At 42.2% G+C, this 26,067-nt stretch overlaps 1 protein-coding gene across 8 annotated transcripts in view; it reads right to left on the minus strand.

The window, feature by feature from the left end:
• The window catches only part of ZNF385B (zinc finger protein 385B), a 385,687-nt gene extending 360,719 nt beyond the window's left edge, over positions 1–24,968 (minus strand). For 2 of the 8 annotated variants that reach the window (XM_070581605.1, XM_070581593.1), the window contains exon 1: positions 24,571–24,818. The gene's annotated coding sequence lies outside the window, so the exon portion shown is untranslated. Of the gene's footprint in view, positions 1–24,570 lie in introns of all 8 variants that reach the window. The other 6 variants (XM_070581599.1, XM_070581604.1, XM_070581606.1 and 3 more) reach the window with 6 other exon arrangements.
• Between the last annotated feature and the right edge of the window lie 1,099 nt (positions 24,969–26,067).

Raw genomic sequence — 26,067 nt, forward strand, 5'->3', positions numbered from 1 at the left:
ATTTTGAATTCCTAGGCACCCAAAAACTGAGATTGACAATAAATGTGATAAAACCCAGAATCATTTGCTAACTAATAAAGCAAGGCTTTGCAAGCTGCCAACCTGCTAAGCCACATTTTCATATTTAAAAGCATCTATATTGAATATAATTCTTATATGGTAATGAACTTTCAGTCATTTATCCCAGAGTATTTCATTAAAATATACTTATATTTTAATTTTATTTTTTGGTAAGGAGTACAAGGTTAAAAAATACCAGTAAATTGTGTTCTCTTTTCAGGTTGGAGTTCACTCTTGAGATAGGAAATCTTATTGTTAATTGGTATTCACTTAACAACTTTCTTCCGAAGTACGTTCAGGGAAAGCAGGTTAGCAGAAAGAAATCCCATTTATCAAGAGGGGAAACTAAAATGGAGTTCGACTAAGATGGCCAAGGTCACTAAACAAGTCAGTAACTGTTCTGAGAGCAAAACCTGATGAGACAGCTGACTCTCCGTGGTTTTCCCTCCTCAAAAAACACTGCCTCATCTAAAAGGTATTTGAGGATATTCGAGTTTACGCATTTTATGTTTGCATCCTCATGACAAAGAGCTTTCACATTAGAAAAAAATCTCACTATCTTACTAAGACACTGTCATAAATAGCAAGACTATTTTCCTTCTTTTAAAGATCTTTATAGTTATAAAATAAAGCTTGAGATCTAACACCTTGAGAGAGCACAGTCAGATATAAATACTAGGTTACGGTTTTTAACAGAAGAAAGGTACTAACTTTGCATCATTACTATAATTTAATAGCCCCCAAAAATAAGGTGCATTTTCAGAGTTCTTGCATTATGATTAGAATTTTATCAATTTTAATAGTACTTCAGAATCACAGCTAAGAAAAACTAAAATTTTAAATGTTAAATATACCCACAGTTTATGTATTAATTCCTGAAAAATATAAATCTCCAATGTTTCCTGTCCAAGTCCCAGGGTTGAAAAAAAATGTTTCCTTCTTTGAATACAGAGGTGAACAAGGTGGGAATTAATGGGTTATAGAGACCAGGGTTCCAAAGCTGTGCCTGGTTTTAAATCCTCTCTCCAAATAAAATGGTACACATTTCACTCTCTGATAAAGTAACTACAAGAGGTGCAGGAAATCACAGCTTGAGGACAACATATTCAAAAGATTACCTGGGACTTTCCTAATCATATATCCCAAGCATGAACCACTGATTACAACAACACTGGTTCATCAGTGTATACAAAACAAGAAAACGTACACACAAATCCTGCTTATACAATAGATTTGTCTTTTTACCCCCATACCAAAATCTTCATGCACATAGAGTGCCTCACTTCTGATCACACGGAAAGTGTGGTTATTTTCCTTTGCTGCACCTCACTCCGACACCACTGTCACAGTACCCAGGGTTCCATGCCTTCTGCAACTCCAAAGGAAACGCTGGCTGCATCGCCATCTCCAAAAGATTCCTCAGGAAAAGGAGAGCACACACTTCTATGGGATGTATATATCTGTATATAGATAGATAGATAAATATCTATATGGCTAGATCTGCAAGCAAAAACTAGCAAACGAGAATAAGGGAAGCTTCACAATATCTCCATCTGTCATATTTGAGTGCTATTCACTCTTCCTTCAAGAAAAATCAGTAATTTGAATTTTTTTCTTGGCTAGAATTATGGCAGGTGAAATTAATTTACATAAAACTACCTTAAAATATTTTTTGCTTAAAAGAAAAATAATATGAACCAGTAACAAATAGACTAAGAGCTAAATATCAGTTATTACTATAGACTAAATAAATGGCATTTTGCTGTTCCTTGCAAAAGTGTAGCCCTTTCTGCTATATATTCTGTCCTAATTCAAAGAACACAGGATACTATAAACCATCTGGAGGAGGAGAACGATCTAGAATTGGCATTCCTACCTAGATTCTTTCTGGAGAATTCTTCTCCTGAAGAAAATCTGTGCCTGACTCTAGAAGAGAATTGCTTAGCTGTAGTCAGTTAACAGCCTCTTACTTACACTTGAAAATGCTTTCAGGACTCGTTAAAGACCAGCTGCAAAAGCTGCAGCCCCTGAGCCATCCAGGGATCCCTGGGTCTGTTGCTCCCATTAACCTCCCGACAGCCCTAACCCCGGGGACCTTACCCTCCCACCACCCAAACCAACTCAGATGTCTCTTCCATTAATTGTCATGGCCAATCATTAGTCAACGAACTGGAAAATGTTTCAGCCAATGGATCACAAAAAGAATGGCTTTTCTTGACCAGAAAATGAATACTGTCCTTATTCAGTTACTTTTAAATTTAATATTCTATTTCATAAATTTATAGTACCATTTGAAATGATATGAAGGAAAACACAAAAATGAACATTTTGTGATGTATCTCTGTTTAGTTCTTTATTATTTAAATTTTTACCATTCACAGATACTCAAAAATCTAAGGGTTTCAGATGGCCAACTGTATCAGTTAGGGTTTCAGTGGGAAAGAAATACAACATTCAAATTGGGAAAATTTGATGATGGTTTATTTTTAAAGGACTATTTACAAGCATAGCATCAGAGCGTACAAGGATACACAGGAACCAAGGGTTAAAGCAGGAGTGGTGTTACCACTCCCAGAGGAGAAGGCAGTTACCAGAACCTGGAGCGGAGGAAAGACTATGAAGGAGGCCACGTTTAGGGGAGAAGTGACCGGCACAGGGCACAGCCGGCCTGTGGTGTCTTTCCAGGGAGGGATCTAGGAAACACACACTCTGATCTCACTCTCCTTCCCTCCTCTCTCCTGCGAGCATTTTCCATTAACCAAACCCAACCATCACACAGAGGGCAAGAGATTCCACACATTCACTCCACACTGGTCAGCCTCCAAGAGCAGGGAATCCAGTGGACAAGGGTGAGAGTGGATCCAGAGACACAAATGGAAGATAGCCGCATAGGCAGAGACACACCACACACACTCCCATTCTAGTAGATTAAGTTGCAGACATATTTATAAAACTTACAGAATCAAGTCATTCATACAGGACAGGAGCAGATACAAGGTCCCCCAGCACAACATGTCTTGTCCCCCAAGGTCCCTAAAAGGCACACAAGCATGTATGCACCAGCAGTGCAAGGGAAGACCTTGTTGAGGAAGAGTTGCTTATTTTTTGCACACCAAGTGAAATCTATATTCAGGAAGATTTTGACCAGGGCCTCTGAACGCTATGCAAAGGAGCCTGGATTGTGTGTGGGCAAAATTGAATCACAGAAGTTCTTTGATCAGAACAATGCCATGATTACATCTTTGTTTAGAAAGATTTCTTTGGTGGCACTGTGGAGATAAAATTAGAAGAGAAAGCAAATGAAAGCTAGGAGACTATCTAGAAAGCCATTACAATAATCCAGGAGATAAATTCAGTACTGTTATTGTTTGGTTTATACTTTTAAAAATCCCTGGTGCCTAACACTTTGTGATATATAAGGAATGATACAAAATTTGTTCCCTCAGTTTTGAAGCTTCTATATTCTCTCATTGATTTCTCTCGCTTCTTTACCTCTCAGGACCAATCATTCATCAAGTCCTATTGAGTCTAACTTTTAACATCTCTAGAACCTATCCTCTTATCTCTGGCAATTCTTTGATAAAGGCCGCATTTCTTACACAGACTAGCATTTCTCAAATTATGTACAAACTGTTCTTGGGGATTCCATGAAAAAGAAAAGTTTTCTAGTCAAATGCTTCATGGAAGTCCTGGAATAGACAAATTTAAATAGTTTGCTTATATGGCTTGTGAATTCCCAGAGAGGGGGACCACATACAGCACTTCCTCCTTTTAATAGAAAGCCTATTGACATCTCCAGGGACAGTGGTGCACCTGAGTATAGATTACAAAATGCTGACATGACAAACTAAGGTTTTCCTTGCATTTCTGTAAAACTTCATTCAGTCTGCTGACTTTTTTGCATTTATTGTCCCCAGAAAACAGATTACATAGCATAAAGCAGAGAAAAAGGTAATCAGTTCTTGCAGTTTGAGTCTCAAACGTTAAGGGAACTCATGGGCAATGGATTTGGAAGAATATGATGTGTAAGAGCAAAGTTTCCTACATTCACACCAGGTAAAAGAGAGAGGAAATAGTCAAAAGGTAGGTGCAGAGAGTTTAGACTTAAGTGAGCATCTGAAAGGAAGGCCCAGGTCCCAGCCCACTCACCAGCCCTGCACTGACCCCTGATAGAGGGAAAGGTAACAGAAACCCCAGGAGGTGTGGTGGAGCTAAGAACCAAGGGAATTTGTGCTTTCCTGGGAAGATGGAGCCCTGGGAATAAAGTAAGACTTTGTAACTAAAATGGTCGAAATGTAATTTCATGTCTATGTCGGAGTTTCTCAACCTCGGCACTATTAACGTCTTGGTCCAAATAATTCTTTGTTGTGGGGACTGTCCTGTGCATTGGAGGATGTTTAGCAGCATCCCTGGCCTCTATCTATTAGATGCCAGAAACATAATCCCCACCCCGAGGTGGGACAATCAAAAAAGTTTCTAGACATTGCCAAAAGTCACCTGGGGGCAAAATTCCAGTTGAGAACCACTGGTCTAGGTAGATAGAGCCCTAGACATTCTCAAAGAGTTTCTTCCTGGTGTAGTAAATGTTGTGAGTAGCTAAGTGAATCATTCTGGAGGATCCAGAGCAACCTGCATGGACAATGTCTAGAAACAGATGGGATAAAGAAAAGAAAATACAATGGCAATGGATGTCAGAGAGGACTGATCATTCCCAAGGACAAAATTGTACACTCCCCACGGATGTCTCCACATCCTGGCTGCATTGGTTAAAAACAAAGATACTGGAGCATACCAGGAGGCAGACTGCCTGGGTTCAATCCTAGCTCTAATTATTAAGAGCGGTTTGACCTTGGCAAATCACTCAACTTTCTGAGCCTCAGTTTTCTCATCTGTAAAATAGCAATAATACCCTAGAGGGTTACTATGGTAATTGAATGAGCTAAAGTTTGTAAAGTGCCTGCTCTTAACATAATTAAGTTTTGAATAACTGGTGGCCTTTACAATGTATATAACCACCCCCTGGAATTAGATCCAAGCCAGAGAAGGAGAGTGTTACCCTGAATTATAAGGAAATTTCTACCATCAAATCAAATAAGGTTCACAATAGAAACTGAAATTCACAGAAAAATGAAGTTATTTTTACCTTACCAGTTTGTGTTCAGAAATTTCTCCTCACTATGTTGGTCTCTTCGCATCCAGTCTAACATTCTCCATTCCCACCCCTCAACGCATCTTCACACCACTATTGTAGTCATCATCTTAAATCTCAAATCTGATCAGATAATGTGTTCCCCATTATCCACAGCCATGGTCACACAGAGACGCCTCAAGAGTCTGAGGTTATATGGGGGAGAGCATGGCATCAGAGCCCATTGAGTTTCTGTGTAAGATTTTATTCGAAAAATGATATATACTCCTAAAAAACGTTTGAAAATCATTGGCCTACAGAGATTCCACTAGATGGCAGTCCAGGCCGCTCACGAGCAGCCCTCGCCCATCCCTCCAGCTGCTCATCCATCAACACAACCTCATGATCCAGATGAAGAAAGTCACTGGTACAGAGCACATTTGCTGTTAACTTCCTAGTTTTGCACATGCTATTTCATCTGTCTGGAATACCTTTCTCTGTCTCCTACAGATGGGAAGTCATTGAAGGAATCTTTCCTTGGAAACATGCTCAGATTTACATTTTGAAAGAAAACTCCTGGACTGAAGTCCTCTCCAGACTCTGGGACTGGGGGACCTGCTTCATGCGCTAAAAGATTCTTTGCCAAGGCTGGGGATCCCTATGATACAATACATAGCTTCCCTGGATGTATCACACTGCCCACAAAGTCCTGCCACAGCACGGGGGTGCTAAAGAGCAGACCACTGGATCTACTAACCTTAGGAAACCAACCTCTCTCTTTCTCTTCTTGCATATCTGCTTACCCTTCCCAAAGGTCCCTGCTGCTCTTCCCTCCCAGGATATAATCCCCTCAAGGGACCTCTAGAACACCAAAGCCAGTCTTTCTTCTAGTACGAGCAACTTCTGTGCAACACAACTCTCCCCTGAGGCAAGGGGAGCACAGAGGCCTGGTTACCTGATGGAAAGGAAAAGGAGATGCACATGTAGAATGAACTAGAACTGTATCATGGTGAATCACCGTTCCACCTGCATGTGTATCTCAGTGAATCTCAACTGCTTTCTTTATACTTTTCTTGAATATGTTTAGATTAGTTTTACAGTCAGAGAAATACACTAAAAAACATATAATATACAACATGGTGACTATAGTTAACAATACTGTATTGTACATTTGAAAGTTGCTAAGGGAGTAAATCTTATCACAAGAAAAAAAATTTTTTACTATGTATGGTGATGGATTTTAACTGAACTTATTGTGGTGATCATTTTGTAATATCTACTAATATGGAATCATTATGTTGTACACCTGAAGCAAATATAATGCTATATGTTAATTATAGCTCAATAACAAAAAGTCCAATTGAGACATACATCTATATTGAAGGCCTATTATCCAAGTTAAAGTACAATATAGTCATATGACAGAAAGTAGTACCTTGCCCAGTAGCTGCCTTCTCCCTTTTCCAAACCTTCAATTCACTTCATTCAGTTAAGAAAAATACTGCTATTTCCTCAGGAGGGTCACCACTCATTGTCTTCATTTGTGCATCAGTGTTCATACCCTTTCAGTTCAATGCCACAAGCCATCACATCACCTCCTCCTCTGTCCCATTTGGCAGTCAGTCTCAGAACTGCTGCTGGTTTTCCATCTGTCAAACTCAATCTATCTTTAACACAGAGGCAGGGCCTGGAGAGTGGACTGAGCAAAGAACAATGAAGGCAGACAAGTTTCACCTCGGATTTGATCTACTTTGAGGGAAGAAAGAGTCCTAATAACATGGAAAATTCCCAAGCAGGGACTTGCTTCCTGGCTTTTCAAGAGTCTGGCTAAAACTGGGCTTCCAGCCTGGGAGATAACAACCCCATATAATGAACAGCTTTTGTTCCAGCTACAAGGATTCCTCTTAACCCCCAGCAAGATGGTTGAGTGAGGTAGCCGCCATTTTGAACAATTTTGTACAGTGTGCTCACACTCCTTGTTACAATAACTGGTCCAGAGAGGAAATCTAATCCAAGCTAGCCAGTTAGATGGAATGGAATATGCCTTCATAAACTCCATAAAAATGGACAGCAATTGAAATTGCCTCTTCCATTTGCTAGGTATGTGACCTAGGGTAAGGCATTTAACCTCTCTTGACCTATTTCTTCATGTATAAAAGGAATAGTCTGAACTAGATGATGTTTAAATTTCTTTTCTGCTCTTGCTTTGTGGCTTTCATGATGAAAGTGTGTTCTAGAATTAGTGAGGCCTAGGTTCAAGATCATGTTCTGATAGTCACTAGTCTTGTGATCTAGAAAAGTTCCTCAACTTCCTAAGAATCAGTTGCATCATCTGTAAAATGGGGATGATGAATACCTTGTTATTAAATGATACAATACATGTTAAGGGCTTAAAACACTACCACACACAGTAAAGCAGCCTATAGTCTCTGGTTGCTATTGTTATTGTTGTTATTTCTATATGAAACATAATTTTAAAAGAAGGAAGGAAGGAAGGAAGGAACAAAGCAAAGAAACCAAGGTGAAACATTGCAATTGTTCAGTCAAAGGAATGACTTGAATAAGATCAAACCATTTGGCTCATCATTAGTGCAAAGAGGTAGGGGGGAGGCAGGACAAAGAATCAACATGATGGGACCAGCCCCTGTGGCGTAGTGGTTAAGTTCTATGTTCTCTGTTTTGGCAGCCCAGGTTCGCAGGTTCAGATCCTGGGCACAGTCCTACACCACTTGTCAGCCATGCTGTGGTGGCAGCCCACATACAAAGTGGAGGAAGACTGGCACAGATGTTAGCTCAGAGCTAATCTTCCTCAAGCGAAAAAAGAGGAAGATTGGCAACAGATGTTAGCTCAGGGCTAACGTTTCTCAGCCAAAGAAAAAAAAGAAGAATCAATATGATGCTCCAATATCCCGTAAAAATGTACATTATGTTTAATTGTGGCCCAAGGATAGAAGGCAACACTATTTATCTCAAGCTCTATCACTCTCAGAACTTAAATAAAAATCTAACAACAAAGGGTACTCCAAATACAAATAGCATTGGATAAAATCATAATTCACTAGTAAATGCTAAAGTCCATAAACTATTCAACTTGAAGAACCATGTTGAAGACATTTTTTCCATTATCTTTCTTTGTAAGCTTGTCTTGGTGACATGTACAATATCCATATACCTAGGATATTCCTTCCTTCTTATGTCAAGAACATAATGCTCACTACTCCAACACCATACAAGATTGATTATTTCAGATCTAATTGATTTTGTCAATCTAGAAACTATTCTAACACCCCTAAATGTGGTAATGTCTTAAGAGTCTCAGAAGAATAACCTAGGATGTCTATTAGAAAATATTTTTCTCTACATAGATGATATGCTCTAGCAGCAACATATTGACATAGATTTACTTAAATATTCAGCCTTATCACAGTTCAATTCTTTGGTGAGTCACATGATCTGATGGGTACAATGCAATGAATTGAAGAAGGTGAGAGAATATAAGACAGGCAAGAGAGAGAAAAAAATAAAAGAACCAGTGCTGCATAATATGGCATAATATAATGCCAGCCTCAAGAGATGGAAAATCTCAGCAGTAGATGGGCTCCAGTTAGTGAAGGCAGTCCACCCAGGGTACTGTAGCCAGAACAAAAATGTCATTCTCCCTGTACAGCTGAAAGCAAATGTCACTAAAATTGATGGTGTCAGGGATGAAAAATAAAGTCATCATACAAAGGGCATGTCACATCTGCCTCTCATATAAAAACACTATCTGAATCGCATGCAACATATTTTCATACCATATTTGTAAAGATTTACAGCTCTTGTTCCATTTTCTGGGCTTGTATGTGCAAAGCAACATGTGCACAAATGACCCTTTCAGATGGTCACACTAGGAAACTGGCGTGAGTTTCCCTATTTTGGGGATCCTAGCAACCTCCTAAGGAATGCAAGAACTAAATCATCCATTATCCCATATTTGCAACCTCATATCAGGTGCCCCAGAATTCACAGTATGTTAAGGTGGTCTTGAGTATCTTAGAACAAAACGAGTCGCTATTCTCCCATCCAATAATCTTGGCACTATCAAGAGTTGTCACGTCGTGTGGCTGGCAGATCTTTTGCAAAGCCAACTGGTTCTTTTGCAAGATGATGCAAGACAAAAGGAACATGTCAAAGATTCTCTTCTTAGACAATGTTCTCTCCAATGACATATTTGTACATGGTAGTGACTGAATACACACTTCTAGTTGACTGTGGAAAGTCATTTTCTTGGAGGAGTTAATGACTTGCTGACTATCAAAATAGTAATTAGAGCATGTTTATGTCCCAAATTCACTGTTATCCAGTTACTCTTATGCTTACATTTTAAAGCTATATTCTTGTAAAATATCTAGAATGATTATTGTCAGTATTTGGAACTTACAGTGTCCAACAGCCTTATAATCCTGATGTCATTTCAGAAACAGAGGTACAAGATTTAATTTAAACTGTCCTAATCACTCAGATGTCTAATCAGATATGTTGCCCACTTGTCCTGTTATAGTTACATATTTGCAAATAGGAATTTGCTGATATAAAGTGGTGATATTAGAAGGGAGTTTGTCCAGGAGATAACTTTCAAAGCCTTTAACTGAGGCAAGCATTCTATCTCCTGATTATCTATTTGTGTGGTTCTAAATAACCCCTCAAATTCTTTGGGGGTAAAAAATCTTTTATTTCACATATAAAATCCAGCAAACTGTCCTGAGGTGCCTCGGGCATGTTTCCCTCTGCAGATCAGCCTCTCAGTGAACCCAGAGACTCCACTCCATGACTGGCCTCCTCAGACTTTAATGTGCAAACAAAACATCTAGAGGTTTAAAACGGGACTCAGATTCAGAAGGTCTGGGGTAGGGTTTGAGATGCTGCATTTCTAACAAGATTCCAAGAGATGCTGTTGCTGCTGACGCTCCATGGACCAACGCTGAGCAGCTGGGAGTCTACTCCCCTCGGTGAGACCCCAGTCCTGTTCTGCCACTACTGAGCTGTGCCACTTGGGGCACATTAGGTAACTTCTCCATGCTTCAGTTTCCTCCTCTACAAAACAAGGCAAGATCTGGGAGTTGAAGAGAATGTGAATGAATAAATTCAGGTGAGAACATTCTGAAAAAAATTTTAAGGAGCTACTAAATTAAGAGTCTTGAAAATCATTGGTGGACGTAACAATAACTCTTCTCTTGAAATCAACACACTGGATGCCATTGCTTCTGCTGCCAGTTTGTGTCCCGGTGAGCATTCTGTTCTTACATTTTGCACCACACTGCTGCTCTAGGTGCCTGCCCTGTACAGCTGATAACCTGGCCATCCACACAAAGTTATTTCTGAGTGGCCCCTACGCTACACCCTGCAAGATGACACAATCCTCTTGATAACTCATCTTCCAAAGTCCCAGGTTCCATTAACATAGTCTCAAGACACTAAGTTATTGACTTAAATTGTAGGGAGGAGGAGAGGACAATTTTCCATGTCTATATAATTCAGAATTTATAGAATTTTCTCTCTTAAAACTTTTCCATTACTACCTGCTTGCTTTTCACACGACAAAAGTGAGGACTGGTGAAAATAAACTCCTTGCCCAATACCACAAAAATAATTAAGGGTGGAAACAGGACTGGAAACCATGTGTTAAATTCCCAGTTCAGTATGATTGCCTCTACTCCACCTTGGAGGAAATATCCCTAAACTCTTCTTTCTTTCTAAGCTCCTTGAAAGTCACCTGCAGCCACTTTTGGTTTTGTGGCAGCAGAGAGTGGTGGTGCCATTAGACCAAAGCAATGTTGAACCCGAGGAAACAGAGCAACAGAGAAGCATTCCTCATAGATGAAGTGGAAGGGACTGGAATAAAGAAACATGTGGCTTTAGTAGCAGGTCACTCCTTTTCTATCCCCTCAGAGGAGACTCAGAAAAGAAAAACTGAAATACTCACTGGGTCTACAGATGTGCCCCAGAGATGCTGTTAGCTATTTTAATCCATTTAAAAGGAATATCTTTTTAAAAGTATACTGCAACAAATAGGCCACCATGTAACTAGAGTAACTGCTTGCCATAGGATCAGGAACAGCTTGGATCCAGGGTCCACGATGGCACACAGCTCTAAAAAGAAGCCTGTAAGCAGTAGAGCATGCCAAGAGGTGAGATCTGGACCAAGGAGAAGTTATTGCTCATGAAAGGAGGCAGCCTGGATGCAGACTGATTAGCCGCGAAGAACTGGTCATGGGTACCAAGCAAAGAATGAATTATGGAGTTGTGTGAAGAGAAATGGGCTCAGGGCAGATTTATTATGCTCCATTTCCACTCTGCTAGCTGGCTGCACAGAGTCTCAGAGGCACAGATTTACTCAGGATTGAAATTTTACATCCAGAGACGCTATCTCAAATAATCTAATTTGGTGAGATGAGAAAATCACATCTTGTAAAACTATCATCCCTTTTCAAAGGACCATATACAAGTTTACGGGCTGTCGAGGTATCTAGCCATAGCGCGAGCTTCTATTATAGGCAATGTAGAGGCAACAGACTTCAAGATGAAATTATTTTAATAAGAAATGCTACTACTCGGTATGTGCAGTCTGTTCTTTACAATCTGAACTTCATAAATTTTTATAAGGTGTCTATTTATTGTCAGACTCGGGAGCTGCTGTGTCACCGTCACTCACTCAAAGCTTTTTCAAATAAAGGAATCTTGATCTGGGTGTGATACATTATATGGTATTAAGATAGACGACCCCGCATCCACTTCCAGCGTCTCCTCAGTAACATTCACATCTTCTATGCAAATGTTAAAACAAATATATTCCGAATCACTGTGAAATGGATTGTTCTTTCGGCCATTATACATGTAGGAGCAGAATGCCTCAGCAGGAAGGGACCTCGACTGCCCTATACTAATTCTAGACGGACGAGAAATGATGTCAAGAGCACAATAGAACCCACGCCCAGGACACTTCTTCCGTGTCTGTGGCTGTCTTTCAGGGGCTGAAGAAAAGAGGAAAGAGAGAAGGGACTACTTCTAAATAACAGTAGCTATCATCTTCCAAGCGTTCATTATGTTTCTGGCACAGGATAAACACTTCATATACATTATTTCTTCGAGTTCTTGCAATCCTATGAGATACAGAATATTATGCCCATTTTACAGGAGCGGGATCATCAGGTTGGTGATGTTTACAATTTGCCGAAGGCCATATAGCAGGGACTCGATCCAGATGTGTCAGAGCACAAAGAACAGAGTTTTATCCTAATGTCACCTCCCAACCTCGTTTCTCAACATCATTCTGGATTCTTGGTTATTCAGGAGAATACTACGTAGAGGAAAGGGACTTCAGAAAATCTCGAAAGGGAAAAGATATTATGAATTACAGTATTTCAGACCTGATGAGCCACAGAAAATCATCTAGACAAACTCTTCATTTTACTGAGAAAAATAATGAGGTGGTCACAGGACTAGTTTTGGGTCATTCAGCTGGTTAACATCAGGAGCAGGATTTCCTCCTCATCCTACCACTAGTGCTGCTGAAGTGTACACAGCTGGTGAGGTTGATGAACGAGTTACACGAGAGGTAGTTTTCCCTTTTCTAATTTCAAGGATTTTTTTTTTTTTCTCATTCTTTTCACTACCTTCCCCCCTTCCCCTGAAATAGAATGAATGGCAAATGTAATTAGGATGCGATCAGGACTGGAAAGGTAGGATCAGTAGGAGAAAGAATATTCTAGTATTTTTCCTTTTAGTTCCTTAACGTGAGGAAAAAGCCATTCCAGGGACTCCTTTTGAGGTAGGAGTGTGATGGGAGGGCAACCACATATTCAGCCACAAACAGCAGCTTTCATTATTTGCCAGATATTCAAATAGTCATTAAATTGATGAGTGAATCAAGGGGTCTGCTCTCAAAAAGCTTACAGTCTGGCGAGAAAAATCAACACAATCATTACAAATGCATTATTATGATCTAATACTGAAAGCACTGTAAGGGAAACAGATAAAGTGATAGACAAAGCAAAGATTATCAGGGAGTTTCACTCAGGTATGAGGGGGACGTTGGGCAGCCTGTGGGAAGTCATTGATGATGCAGGAAAACACCTGAAGAATTTTGGCTAAGAGGGAATGGACTGGGCTTTGTGCTTTTTGGCTGTTAAATGAGATGATGTTCTGGCACATAGTAGTTGCTCAATAAGTGTAATGTGCTTAAAAAGCTGAGGAAAAAAAGATGAAGTCATTGTTCTTCCATCTTGTAAGGAGTCTAGGACACCTCTTCACCTACCTTTTTTCTTATCTGTCCCCCTTCCCTGCCTACAGTCACCCTTCAAATTATTTAATCAATAATGCCAAGAAGAAGACAGATTGTAGTGATCAGCCCAGTCGAGCTCCCACTCAACGTCAGACTTCCTTCTATGTTGGTCCTGGTGGCTGATCCTCTCATCTGTCACATACTTTCACCTGGAGCAAGCATGAAACTTCAAGGCCATTATTGGATAGTTCAAATTGTTAGAAAGTCCTCTCTCATATTGAGCTGCCTCCCTCCAATCCCACCCACTGAACCTGGCGGCGCCTGCTGGAACTTCAGCAAAACGAATCCGCTTCTCTGTCCACACGTCATACCTTCAAGTGTTTGCAGGCAGTAGCCATGTCTGTTCAAAGCTGTCTTATCTGACACCAGAAGGCGAGACACATGCCTCGACCTGTTGCAAAAGGTGGTTAAGCAATGGCTGCAGGGGTTGGGGAGATTCACAATGATTCTGTTTTGTGTCTTTTTTCATGCCCGGCTGTTTAGAGTGGCTTCAACCAGTGCTGAAATCATGCTCCTAGTGCGCACTTTCTCATAATAAGGCTTGACAGAAGCAAAGAAGTGGGCTAGTCTGAGAGGCCTTTGGAGCGGTACGACCTTCCCAACTAAGCACAGGCCCCAGAGACTATTGAAAATCCATCCCATGGAGGGCCTCTCAAACAAGCACCGTTATTAGCCCAATGGAACAGTTCAGATGTTGCCTTTTCAATTTTTTTCCGTAATGTTAGAAAATAAACTTGCCCTGTGACCAGTAATTATCTCTTGGGAAGATCCGTTAGGTCTGACACTGCTCTGTCCTATACGCATAATTCCCTCTCACATCTAATTTGATTGGTGATATCATTTTCCAGGGAGGTATATCTTTTTGCTAATCACTTACCTTCACCAACCCCTGCTCTTTCAGTTGTCAGTAAGCCTTTCTTATAGTTGAGGAAAGAAGTTGACTTCTAGGAGGGCTGAATCAGGCTGAATGCAGGGTTCCATCCCGACACGACCTTGCAATGAGGAGACGCTACACTGTTGACTTTTATGCCACCTTACCCTCAATCACTCTCTGAGGTCTTATAGATAACAAAGGGTGATTTAACAAGGTAGAACACTATTGATCAAGGTAGAACACTATTGCTGGATTTTAAAATAATCAGTGATAGAGTTGTTCATAATATAATAATCATTTCTAATGTTTTTTGTTCATTATTTTATATAGCAACACTAAAACATCCTATAATTTGCATTTTCAAGTCATTTGAAGTACAAACCCTGAACACTTAGAACTGTCACACATACACAGTAAACAATTTTTCTTGCTGTAGTTCTCCATAATTCAGAAACACAATTTCAAGAAATCAAATATTTCTAAAGATCAGGTGGCCTTTTCCTCACACCAGCCAAGAGTACATACTATTCCTTTTCCAATGCAATATGAGGAAGACAACAGATCTGAGAATCTGTGAAATTCCTGACAAATTTAAACCTTGCTTATGTAAGCTATACACAGGGAGGCAAGGAGGACTTCAAGGATGTGAAAGGGCTTAACGGGGTCTCTCTGCCAGGACAGCAGCATTTGAATGTCCGCCATCACATCTGTACATGTGGCACAGTCATTTGGGTCTCTGCTTGGCAGCTGTGGAAAAGGAAGACTGGAAGAAACAAGAGAGAAAGGAGCCTGTGTTTCCCACCAAAAAACCACAAGGACAGGAGAAATGGCTGTTCCCGGGATGCAGAGAAAGGAGACGCCTGGAGACGTGAGAGGGAAGAGACACTGCTGACATTCAGCAGTCATGGTGGTCTCCGTACCGGCTGTATGGCCACTACGGGCGATGTGGTTCCCACAACCACTGGGCCTGTCTGAAGCTGTGAGTCATGCAGACAAAGGCGAAGCTCCACAGAGCTCTGGCTAGAGAACTTCATCAGGGCATAATCATCATCTGGGGAGCCAAGACGTCACCTCCTGCCACTTCCTTTTAGATTTTACAGGGTTAGGTTTGGGTCCTGGAATCTGAACATCACAAGTGAGCTTACAAGGATACAGAGGCAGACGGCCAGTGGTTCACACTGCCATGGAGAACCATGGTGGACTAAAACCTGTGGGTAGGGGCCAGTGGGTTGTCAATGAGAGAATACAGCCTGGTTCTCTAGAATTCTCACGTCGGGCTCCACACGGGTGACTCAGAGCAGCTTAAAGAGGGAGTGTCCTGTGGTTAATGTGGCACGGAGGAACTGAGCTTGGCCTGTTTTACTGAACTTTTACGGTAATTCTGATATGCACCCTGAGTTGAGAGCTAGTGCCACTCTAGAGAGCTAGTGCTAATTTCCAAGTGTGGTCTGTGACTCAGTTGGGATACTTTATAAAATTTTAGATAAAATATTTAGATTACTGGGTCCTACCTCAGACCTGGTGTTAGAAACTTCAAGGGTGAATTCCAGAAATCTGAGTTTTTTGCTCACTCTCTGGGGATTCTTTTACATGCTGAAGTCCAAGAATCACTGTACCAGAGACGTTTTTAGGACCAGCCTGGTGACTATGTGCATGGGACACAAGGAGAAGAGCATGCAAAAGAGGAACAAGACTAAGATTTTAACCCCCACATTCTGAGTCTTGATGATTTTACTCCTCTAGAAGTGAGATTGACCATTAAGAACGATACGTGTAGTAATTAGGTATATCTGGACTTAAACTCTGTGGTACTATTGCATGTAGCTAATCAACTATGTCTTTTTCTGGCTAATTATTTTGTAGTCTAAATTCCAACGTAGAGAATGCAATTCAGGTGTTAAATCAAATGCCCGTGAACCCAGGAGGATCAAGGTGACTATTCAACTCTAATTCAGCTGCCTGAGAAGAGGCCGTCCTTGAATGAGTCGGTCCTGGTTACATGGACCCTAGTTACATAAGCTGTTGCTATACCCGGATTGCTTTCTGATTTGGGTAGCTTCCAGACATTGCAGGTTCACACATGTATACCGAGTTCATAAAGCACATTCACGCAGAAGATACATGGGAAGCCACTTGGTCTTCCCCAAAATCCTAGAGCCTAAGTTACATATTTTGTTATTAAAAATTTGTCTGTGCTACACATGGTTACAAATTTTCAAGAGTCCTTGTAATGTTTACAATTCCACACCTCTATTTTCCCTTTCACTTTATTGTTCTCCTAAAGTAAACAAGGAAAGGTAGATGAGAAAATAAAAATACATAACTGAAAAGTACAAAGTAAGTTTCAAGCTGAAGGCTCAAAAGTCAGAGTTGCAAAAGTTCTCTTGGCAAAGAAATCAGGTATTTGGTATTAATTATTAACCTGTATAATGTATGATAATGGTTAAATTTATTAGTACTGTAGGTACCAAGAACTTTGCTAAGTATGTGTATTAAGTCATTTTACCTGAAAATCCTATGAATCGTTCTCTCATTGTCTCTTAGACTTGGGAAACTAAGGCACAGAGAGGTTGAGTAACTTGGTCAAAGACACACAGCTAACAAGTAGAAGAGCTGGAATTTGCCTTCACAAAGTCTGACTCTGGAATAGGAAATCAACCATTAGGCTGTACCACTTCCCATCTTCAATAGAGCAACACATGCAGGGCATGAGATGCATTTATTCATCATCATTTCCAGAAATTATTTAAGACCATGTACAATGACCAATTTACTACAATATAAATATTTCAGGGGCTGGCCTTGTGGGCCAGCGGTTAAGTTCACACGTTCTGCTACGGTGGCCTGGGGTTCGCCAGTTCAGATCCCAGGTGTGGACCTACGCATTACTTGTCAAGCCATGCTGTGGCAGGCATCCCATACATAAAGGAGAGGAAGATGTTAGCTCAGGGCCAGTCTTCCTCAGCAAAAAGAGGAGGATTGGTGGCATATGTTAGTTCAGGGCTAATATTCCTCAAAAAGAAAAAAAATATATATATATGAATATTTCACATATGTAAAATCAAAATGCCTGTGCTTATATACAGCTATGTTTATTTACATACAATGGCATTTTATGCTTTGTACTCATTCTCAGCATTACATTTTTTCATAACATATAAGGTAATACCTCTCCCCAGGTCTATGAGGAAAAATTTTCCCACCTCTAAAGTATCAAATCTAAGGACATCAGAGGGTCCATCCAATTTCTATGTAAAGTTTAAATTCTAGTGTTAATAGCAGTAGAAGGTCTATACTCTTTACTTGTAATGTTTAACTTGCCTGGACTCAAATTTCAAATTCTCTGGGTTTCATTTTTCTAATTTATCAATGAGGATTTTGCACAAAGATCCCTTTTAACCCCAAAGACACAATGATTTTCCTTGAGTGAATAGTAGTCATTTCTTTCTCCCTAACTGATATTTCACAAAAATAGCAATCTATTAAGCCTGAGATGAATTAGAATCTAAATCCCAGTTTGCAACCAGAATAAGCTGACCACGAGTCCAGGCCTCTGGACTCTGAAAACCTTACATAATCCAGTAACCATCAGACTGACCACTTTAACGAGGACACGTCAAAAATCACAGCTCCCTGCAGAATTTCATACACTCTTAACACGAGTATTTTAAATCAAAGATTTAGAAGAACTAGCTACTCATCTCTCACAATGGGCCTTTTCTTAGTGTAGCTCAAAATTTCTTTTTTAAAGTTTCATAGTATCTTCTTAACTGCCTTAAAAGAGTACACATCACAATATGGAAAATAAACATTAGCAAAGATATAATGGAAAAATACTCTTTCTGATCAAAAAGTAAATAATGCAGAAATGAAATATTTATTCCAAGAGAAAGAGGTGAGAAAGAGTGCCCACTTGCAATTCTTTCACACGCGAAGGCCATCAGCACAGAAACCCATGATAAGCATGGTTGGGTCCTATGCCAGGCCCACTGGAATGACTGAGCACCCCTTTTATTTATTTTCAGATGTGTATAGGAAAAAAAAAAAAAAGGGATGTGGGCCCTCAGTTAATACTGGTTATGGCCATTCATCCAAACTTTGCTTTGCTGATAGAATGATAGCATACCAGAATAATGGTTATTCTAGAATCTCAGCCAAAAAGAGAAGAAAAAGTTGATTACATTTAGCTTGCATAGGACAGGATATGTCTCTGTGTGTGCTTTTTCATTTTTAAATTCCATTTCCCATTATAAACTCAGAAATGTAAATGCTTAGCACATTCATATTTATTTCCAAAATAAAATGTCTCTTAGACCCGTGAATTTTAATCCTTTCTATTTGTTGATGATAGAATTGTCTTCATTAAAAAGTTAAGTCATCTTTCATGAGGTAGGTAAGAAATCCTGGTCATCTTTTTGTATCAGTTTATATGCATTTTAATCCATCTCTGCTACTTATGACATCATAGAGTTGATGTGGCACCAAATGAATCAAAAATAAAAGGGTGATTGGTTTTTATTAATATATATGCTATTTGCTGTCTTTTTTCCCTGACTTTTGCAAAATATAATCATAAATTTCTTTTCAAGCTGATGATACTGTGCTGAACATCTTTAAGCCGAACAGAGGGTGAGGAGAGTGTTAACTCTGCTGAGGCAAGATAATCCGTAAGTGATCCAGGGGGTAGAAATTGTAATAGGAGGATTATCATGATAAACAACTGCCGCTGTTTCTTGAACAACCACATTGTGCACACTTCTCCACTGCTGGCTCTCACATATTCCTCACAACAACCAAGTCAACCCATTTCACAGATGAAGAAATGGAGATCCAAAGAGTTAAGCAACCTTCCCAAGTTCTCAAAGCTGCTGAGCAGCAAAGTCAGGGTTTGACTCAGCACAATGCTATGTTCTTAACCAGCACCCCACATGGCCTTTACAGACCAGGTACTGCAGTTCTCCACCCAGCCTGGAAATTAGAATCACTTGGTGAGAATTTAAAACTACTGATAAATTACATCATGACTTCCAGATGAGCCAAGAATGGCACTATATATTTTTAAAAATCTCCTGAAGTGATTTTAGCATAAATCCAGGGTTGAAAACAACTGGATTAACAAATGCCAAGGAATAGGTGTTTTCATAAAAAAATATGACTCTTGGGGCTGGCCTGGTGGTGCAGCGGTTAAGTTTGCATGTTCCACTTCTGCAGCCCGGGGTTTGCCGGTTTGGATCCCGGGTGCAGACATAGGCACCGCTTGTCAAGCCATGCTGTAGTAGGCATCCCACATATAAAGCAGAGGAAGATGGCCACAGATGTTAGCTCAGGGCCAGTCTTCCTCAGCAGAAAAGAGGAAGATTGGTGGTAGATGTTAGCTCAGGGCTAATCTTCCTCAAAAAAAAATTTTTTTAATTAAAAAACATACATATGAGTCTTTCTCCGAGCAGTGTGAGAACAACAAAAGTTCAAATTGCTTATTAGAATGGAAATACTGAATGGGGGCATCCACCCCCACCAGTGTCGCCAGCCAAGGCCTGTCTCCTCCCCCAGCCTGCTCCTTCCTTCCACCCCAGGTGAGCATCCCACTGGGTGCCTTACTGCAGGAGTAGACCCAGCATGTTGTGTGACCTACATCCTCCATCTAGAAGTGGCAAGCCCAGAAAAGAAGCAGCTTTGCCCGACATCTCCTGCTAGCAGTAAAGGCAGAAGGAGAGCTGGAGTCTCCTGCGCCCTATTTCGGTGCTCCTTTCCTAGGAAAAATTTGGAAGCAGTAAGAAAACAGTTGGGGCAGGAGTCAGCCAAGGCATAAGGCATCTGAAGAGAACTGCAAGAACCAGAGAGAGCAAAAGAAAGGAAAAAAGTCATAGCAGACCGAGAAAGGAGAAGAGCCACAATCTGAAAATAACAGGAAAATGAGAAGGAATAGATAAAGCTACAGAACTGGCCATTGCAATACTGCATCAGCAAAATAAGGGGAAAATGCAAGGGAATAACCACGCCTTCCCCTCAGCTTTGGGAAGCATGTCCAGGCCTAAACTACTTGCAAAAGAGAAAGTAATATTAAAGCAAACATTAACCGTAGGAAAATCACCTGGTAGAGAGGCAGGGACTGCCAGAAACTTTCAAACTGCCAGAGGTGAAGTACCATCTACTACCTTGCTACTTCGAGTATCAGCTATTTCAAATGACCTGGGAACTTGTTGGAAATGCAAGATCTTGGGCCGTCCCCAACCTGCCAAACCAGAAGCTACATTTTAACAAGGTCTCATGATTTAGATCCTTTTTCAAGTTTGAGAAGCCCTGGCTCTACTGTAGGAACCAAATTGCAGGGTTACAAAAAAACCCAGCTATTGCGGGTGGAAGCTGGGACTACAGAACGAAGTAGAATTCAGCCTAATTAAATTATTTGTTGATGCCCCATGATATACCAGGCCCTGAGCTGGGTATTTGATGAAATGAAGGCCTGACATTAGGCATGGTTGGCGCGGTGCCTGTAGGGAAAAATGCGGAAATCACATATGTATGAGGAAGAGGATGCCTTGTGCTCCAAGAGGAGGTCAAGCAAAATGTGACAGGGTTTGGAAGAGCAAAAGCTGAGCTCAGAGGAGATCAGGAAGCTTGCAGCAAGTGCACCAGCTCTGACAGGTGGAAGTGGTTATGGCGAAGTGGGAGGGCCTGTTCCAGGCAGAGGGAACAGCATAAGCAAAGCAAAGATGCAGAACTCAGAGGCCTGCTGTGTGTTGAGGGAACACTGCCTTCAGCCTAGAGCAGTGGTTTTTTAATTGTTTCAAGGCGACTCATGACTCTGCAATGACGCCTCAGAGACTGCTAAGGGTAGGAAGGGGAGGCCGATGGCATTGCTGGGGCCCCATTTCCACCACGTAAGATTATATCTTAACGGTGGATTTCACCACTGAGAAATAAAATTTGAAACATACTGAGCCAATGCATAGGTGCTTCTAAAATTATTACCTACAGCTGTGCCTGGCATATAGCAGACAAATGTTCTCTGAATAAATTAATAAATGAGTGAATCAATTTATCTATGAGATCAAAGTGAAAAATGCGGAGTTACTTCGGGGCTGGACTGAAAGGGTCTTAAATGTCCGAGGAGAGGTCTGTACATAATTTGGTAGGGTACTGGGGAAACGTTTATTAGCCAGTGACTGGGGTTGGCTCTGCTTTAAGAAGCTTATTCTGCAAACCAAGTATAAAATGGGATTGGAAATGCGGGAGACTTGAGACAGGAAACTAGTCAGGAAGACATCATAGTAGCCTCCGAAAAGAGAGAAAAAGTCTGAACAGTCACCATGGGAATAAAAAAGTGGAGAAGCAGGCAACATGAGGCATCGTGGAGATGGAGTCTGTGAGACTTATCTGTGAATTACATGTGGAAAGTAGATATATTGGGAGGGCCTGGGTGACTGGGAGAAATACAGAAACTGACAGAATCACCTCTGTTCACATAAGGAGAAAGCTGTTGATTCGAGTTTAGATCTTTCAGACTTGAAGCACCTAAGAGTAATATAAAGCCATCTTGTAGGTGGTTAAAATGTCAACATGAAATCTAGGAGGAAAAGTAGAGATACGAATGTCATTTTAGGAAAATAATCTAGCAATAATAAAAGGACACCACTGATAAAAAATAACATGCAAAAGAGCAAAAAGGAGATCATCTATAAAGCAAAGAGCCTCAAGAGAAATCTGCAGAATAAAAAAAAAAGTGGTAGGCTAAAAAGACCATATTGAGACATGGGAAACAGACAGGAGTGGGGTAGGTGGCCAAATAGAGACAGGGAGATAGTGGAGGAGGGGCGTCACAAGAAAAACCCAGAAGCAAATAAAAAGCAGTGGGAAATTGGGACAAACGCGCTCATTGTTCTTTAGATCTTCGAAGACATCAGATCTTATAGGAGCAGCAGAAGCCTATTTTGCTCTTTATTTCTATGAGCAAAGATTCTCACAAATAAAGCAGTCACTCCTGTGAGATATAAAGTAACTGCTTGTTCTTTTAAACATAAATTGTTGCTGTTAAAAATCAAGCAATGGTATCTTCAAACTCAGCTGGAAAAAAAAATCTAATGGGAGAGGGTGTCCAAGGGTTTAAGATTCTTGTGTCTTCCATGGGGGAAGCTCCATACAGCCTTATTTTATGTAAACATTCACCTTTGGGAACTGTGTTTGTTTCGCAGGATTTTTTTTCTGAGCCAGGTCACTAGTCTGAAAAAGAAAATGCTGAGGGCATCTGATATACATTGATAGAGCCTCAAATAATGGTTAGACTTCGTAAAGTTATCCTCCAGATGCTGACAGGTCTCACTAATTGGCCACGTTTGTGTGACAAGTATTAATGGCAGTTTCTTCTCTGGTTTGACTGGAGAGGAGACACCTTCCTTGGTTTCCTTTCTGCCTCAGTTCAAGAGGATACATTAAGTTCACTGTGCTCTTTTTGCTCTGTGAATCTGTATGTTGGTAAAATATCAACATTGTTTTCTTTACTATAGATGCTACTTAGCAGTCATTAAACTTCTATAAAGAGATCATTACTGATGTAATGTAAAATATTATAGTGCAAATGAAGTACATAAGGAACTATACTGCAAGACATTTATGTCACTAGGATGATTCCAGAAAGGATGGTAATTTTTCCTTTGTTAGGAGAATTCACCTTCTCAAAAGCATTTTACTACGAATCCATCCAAGAAAGGTCAAGATCTACAAGCATAGCTATTTGATTTGTGGTTTTCATTCCAAGCTTGCTCAAATCAGTTTTGGAGATGAGTAGCACCGTAAATTATAAAGCCACAAATATTTGATTAATAAGAATATAGAACCTGAACTACAATCAACACTTTGACCAAATGAACAATTTTTCCACCTTAAAAACCTCAAGTAACAACAGAACTTGTAGAATTGGCGTTCTAAGGGCATGTATTTATTACAGGGAAAGGGGTGGCAAATTCTTAATTCACATATGGTATCAAAATAAGATGAAAGGACTCTCTGAAAACCCGTGAAATCAGGCCCCGAAATAACTTTATCTAAGATGTAGCTTACTGACTTCATGAAAAGGCGTCTTTTTAATTTGATAAATGCATTTCCTAACCTTTACGCATTGTTCGGAAGCTGCCAGTTTCCAAGCTTTAGGCTGGACCCTGGAACACACATTTTATTTCTTTTCTTTGAGCATCTTTCGCTACATCTTAACAAAGTTTGCATTCACCTTGGTGTGACGCTCCTAAGCAAAGCAAAAACCAAAAACTGCAAACCACATCTCTGTATGAAAATGAAGACGATGTTCCCTAATCCAAGAACTTTGAGAGCATTCCAAAACTGTGTTTATTTTGTACTCATGGGGGCGGGGGGCTTGATGGCAATGTGTTTTCCTTGAAGGACCACAACACTCCCCATCCAGGTTCACCATAAAAACTGTTTGTCCTCCAGAGCCTGGGGAAGCATTCGGGGAAGCGTTGTCCTGCCAGCTCTCCCTTCTCCCCACGGGCCCCCGCAAATAACAGTGGCGAAGCAGATGGTCCTCCCGCTCCCCTTCTCCTCGTCCCTTCCGCAGTCCCACAGTGTCCTCACATCCTGCGCCGACACCTTCACCCACCGCTTGATAGCCGAGGCACCCCCTTAGGGCTCCCAGCAAGCGCAAACTTTGGGGACCTTCTTTCTGCCTCACCGTCCCTGCTTCACCTTCATTCAGCTGCAGAACTCTCCGGGGACCCCAAGCTTCGACTACTATCTTCCTCCCACACTTTCGACCCCAACCTACCCATTTCTCTGTAAGGAACACAGAGACGTCCAGCCTCAAACTTCCCAGCCCAGGAGGCGGAGGCACTGCGGCTAACCACAGAGGGGCACTCTCTTTGTCCTCTCCCCTTCTCCATTCTCCCCTCCGGGCTCGGGAATCCGAGCCCAGGAGCACACGCTGGGGACTCCTCCACTCCTCTGGTTGCCACGACCTATTCCTAACTCCAGGGGCTCACGGAGCCTCGCCGCACAGCCCGGGCGGGCGGCGGCTGGGCGGCGTCCTCTACAAGTGGGACCGCCGGACAAAGTGCAAACTCTCTGGGGAGGGGGCTCCGGGCCATTCCTCGCCCCGCGGAGGCGGGCGGGGGCCGGGCGGGCAGGCAGCGCCCGGGTCGGAGGCGCCGGGCCGGGCCGGGCTGGGCGCCCGGAGCTTACCTCGGCGCGCGGGGCAGCGGCTCCTCCGGCCGGGCCGTGGGGCTCGCGCTCGGGCGGCTGCGGCGTCCCGCCGGGGCTGCGCTGGGCTTGGCGCAGACGCTCTCCGGCGATCGGCTGCAGCCCGGGCGGGCGGGGGCCGCGGCGGCTGCGCCGGCGACAGCTCGGCCCCGGAACTGTCAACTCTTGCGGGCGCGGGGCTGAGGCTCCCGGCCGCGGCCCCAGCGCTGAGCGCCTGCGCGCCCTGCCTCGCCCAGGTGAGGGGTGTGCCCGGAGCCCGCCGGGCCCGCCGGCCTGGCCGAGCGCCACGGGGTTTGGACACGCCAACGCCACTCCCGCGCGCCGAGGCTGGTGCCGGTTTACTAGGCAGGGACCTGCGAGGCACACACACTGGGGCGAATGAGGCGGGACCGCTCGGGGGCTCGTTGCCACTGCAGAGTCTCCCGCAGCATCGCCGCCCTTAAATCCCGCCTTTCCAGGCGTGCGCGCACGGCGAGGGAGAGGAGGCTCCGGCCGCCCGGGGGGTTCCTCGCGGTCCTCGTCCTCGGGGCTCCGGTCCCTAAAAGATTGTTGGCAACGGCAGAGGTCCCGAACCCGGGATGCCAAGCGGCGCGGTGGGGCGGATCTTTCAAATATTGGTCAAGCCAGAGTGAAACTCTCTTCTTGGAGACCGTCAGACCAACTATTTGTTTTTCCTCTTTGACCGGCTCTCGGCTCGAAGACCACACCGAGAGCCTGGGCATTTTTGGCGGTGTCGGGGAGGCCCGCAGCGCTGAAGGCATCGCAGCCTCGCCGCGGATCTGGAAGGCTCGAGGGTGGGGGCTCCGGCTCTTCCGGGTTTCTTTTCCGTGTTTAAGTTTGCAAAACTAAAAGATGTCATCGGTGACCCCCATGTAGGGCATCTTCTGAAAACACTGCACACCGACCCAGGGTGCTGGGTTCTGAAAGGGAGAGCACTTGGAAAGAAGACATTTAAGGGGAAGGGAAAAATAATTTAGAAGAGCAGTTTTCTGAGATTACTTCTTTGGCTGGAGAAGTTCAGAGTAATAAATGACAAGTCAAGGGCTGCGTTATACAGCAGAGATTTTTTTGACCAGATGATTTTAAAATACTGTTCTTTGGTTCTCTTCTCAGATTGACACTGACTCCATCAATAATTAAGCCAGCATCTGTTAATGTCCTGGCGTAATCATCCAGACTAAATATCTTAGCGCCCAGCCAAAGCCAGTGCCGCTCTCCATGGTGGGTTTGAGATTTGACAAACACACATGCACAGCATCTTAAAGCTTCCTAAAGGAGCAGGTTGTGTCTACTACCTATCTTGGAATTTAGGGTTATTGCAGGTACCGGTGTGCCTGAGGTTCCAGCTGAGAAGGAGCATTAATCTGTCAGATAATTTTGTATTTTTAGAATCTAAATATCTTCACATGCAGGTAGGCATTCTCACTTACTCATCACTAAGCATAGACACTTATCAGTATGTTTTTTTTCATACCCTAT

The sequence above is a fragment of the Equus przewalskii genome, chromosome 17 (assembly GCF_037783145.1).
Source record: "Equus przewalskii isolate Varuska chromosome 17, EquPr2, whole genome shotgun sequence".
Taxonomy (NCBI): domain Eukaryota; kingdom Metazoa; phylum Chordata; class Mammalia; order Perissodactyla; family Equidae; genus Equus; species Equus przewalskii.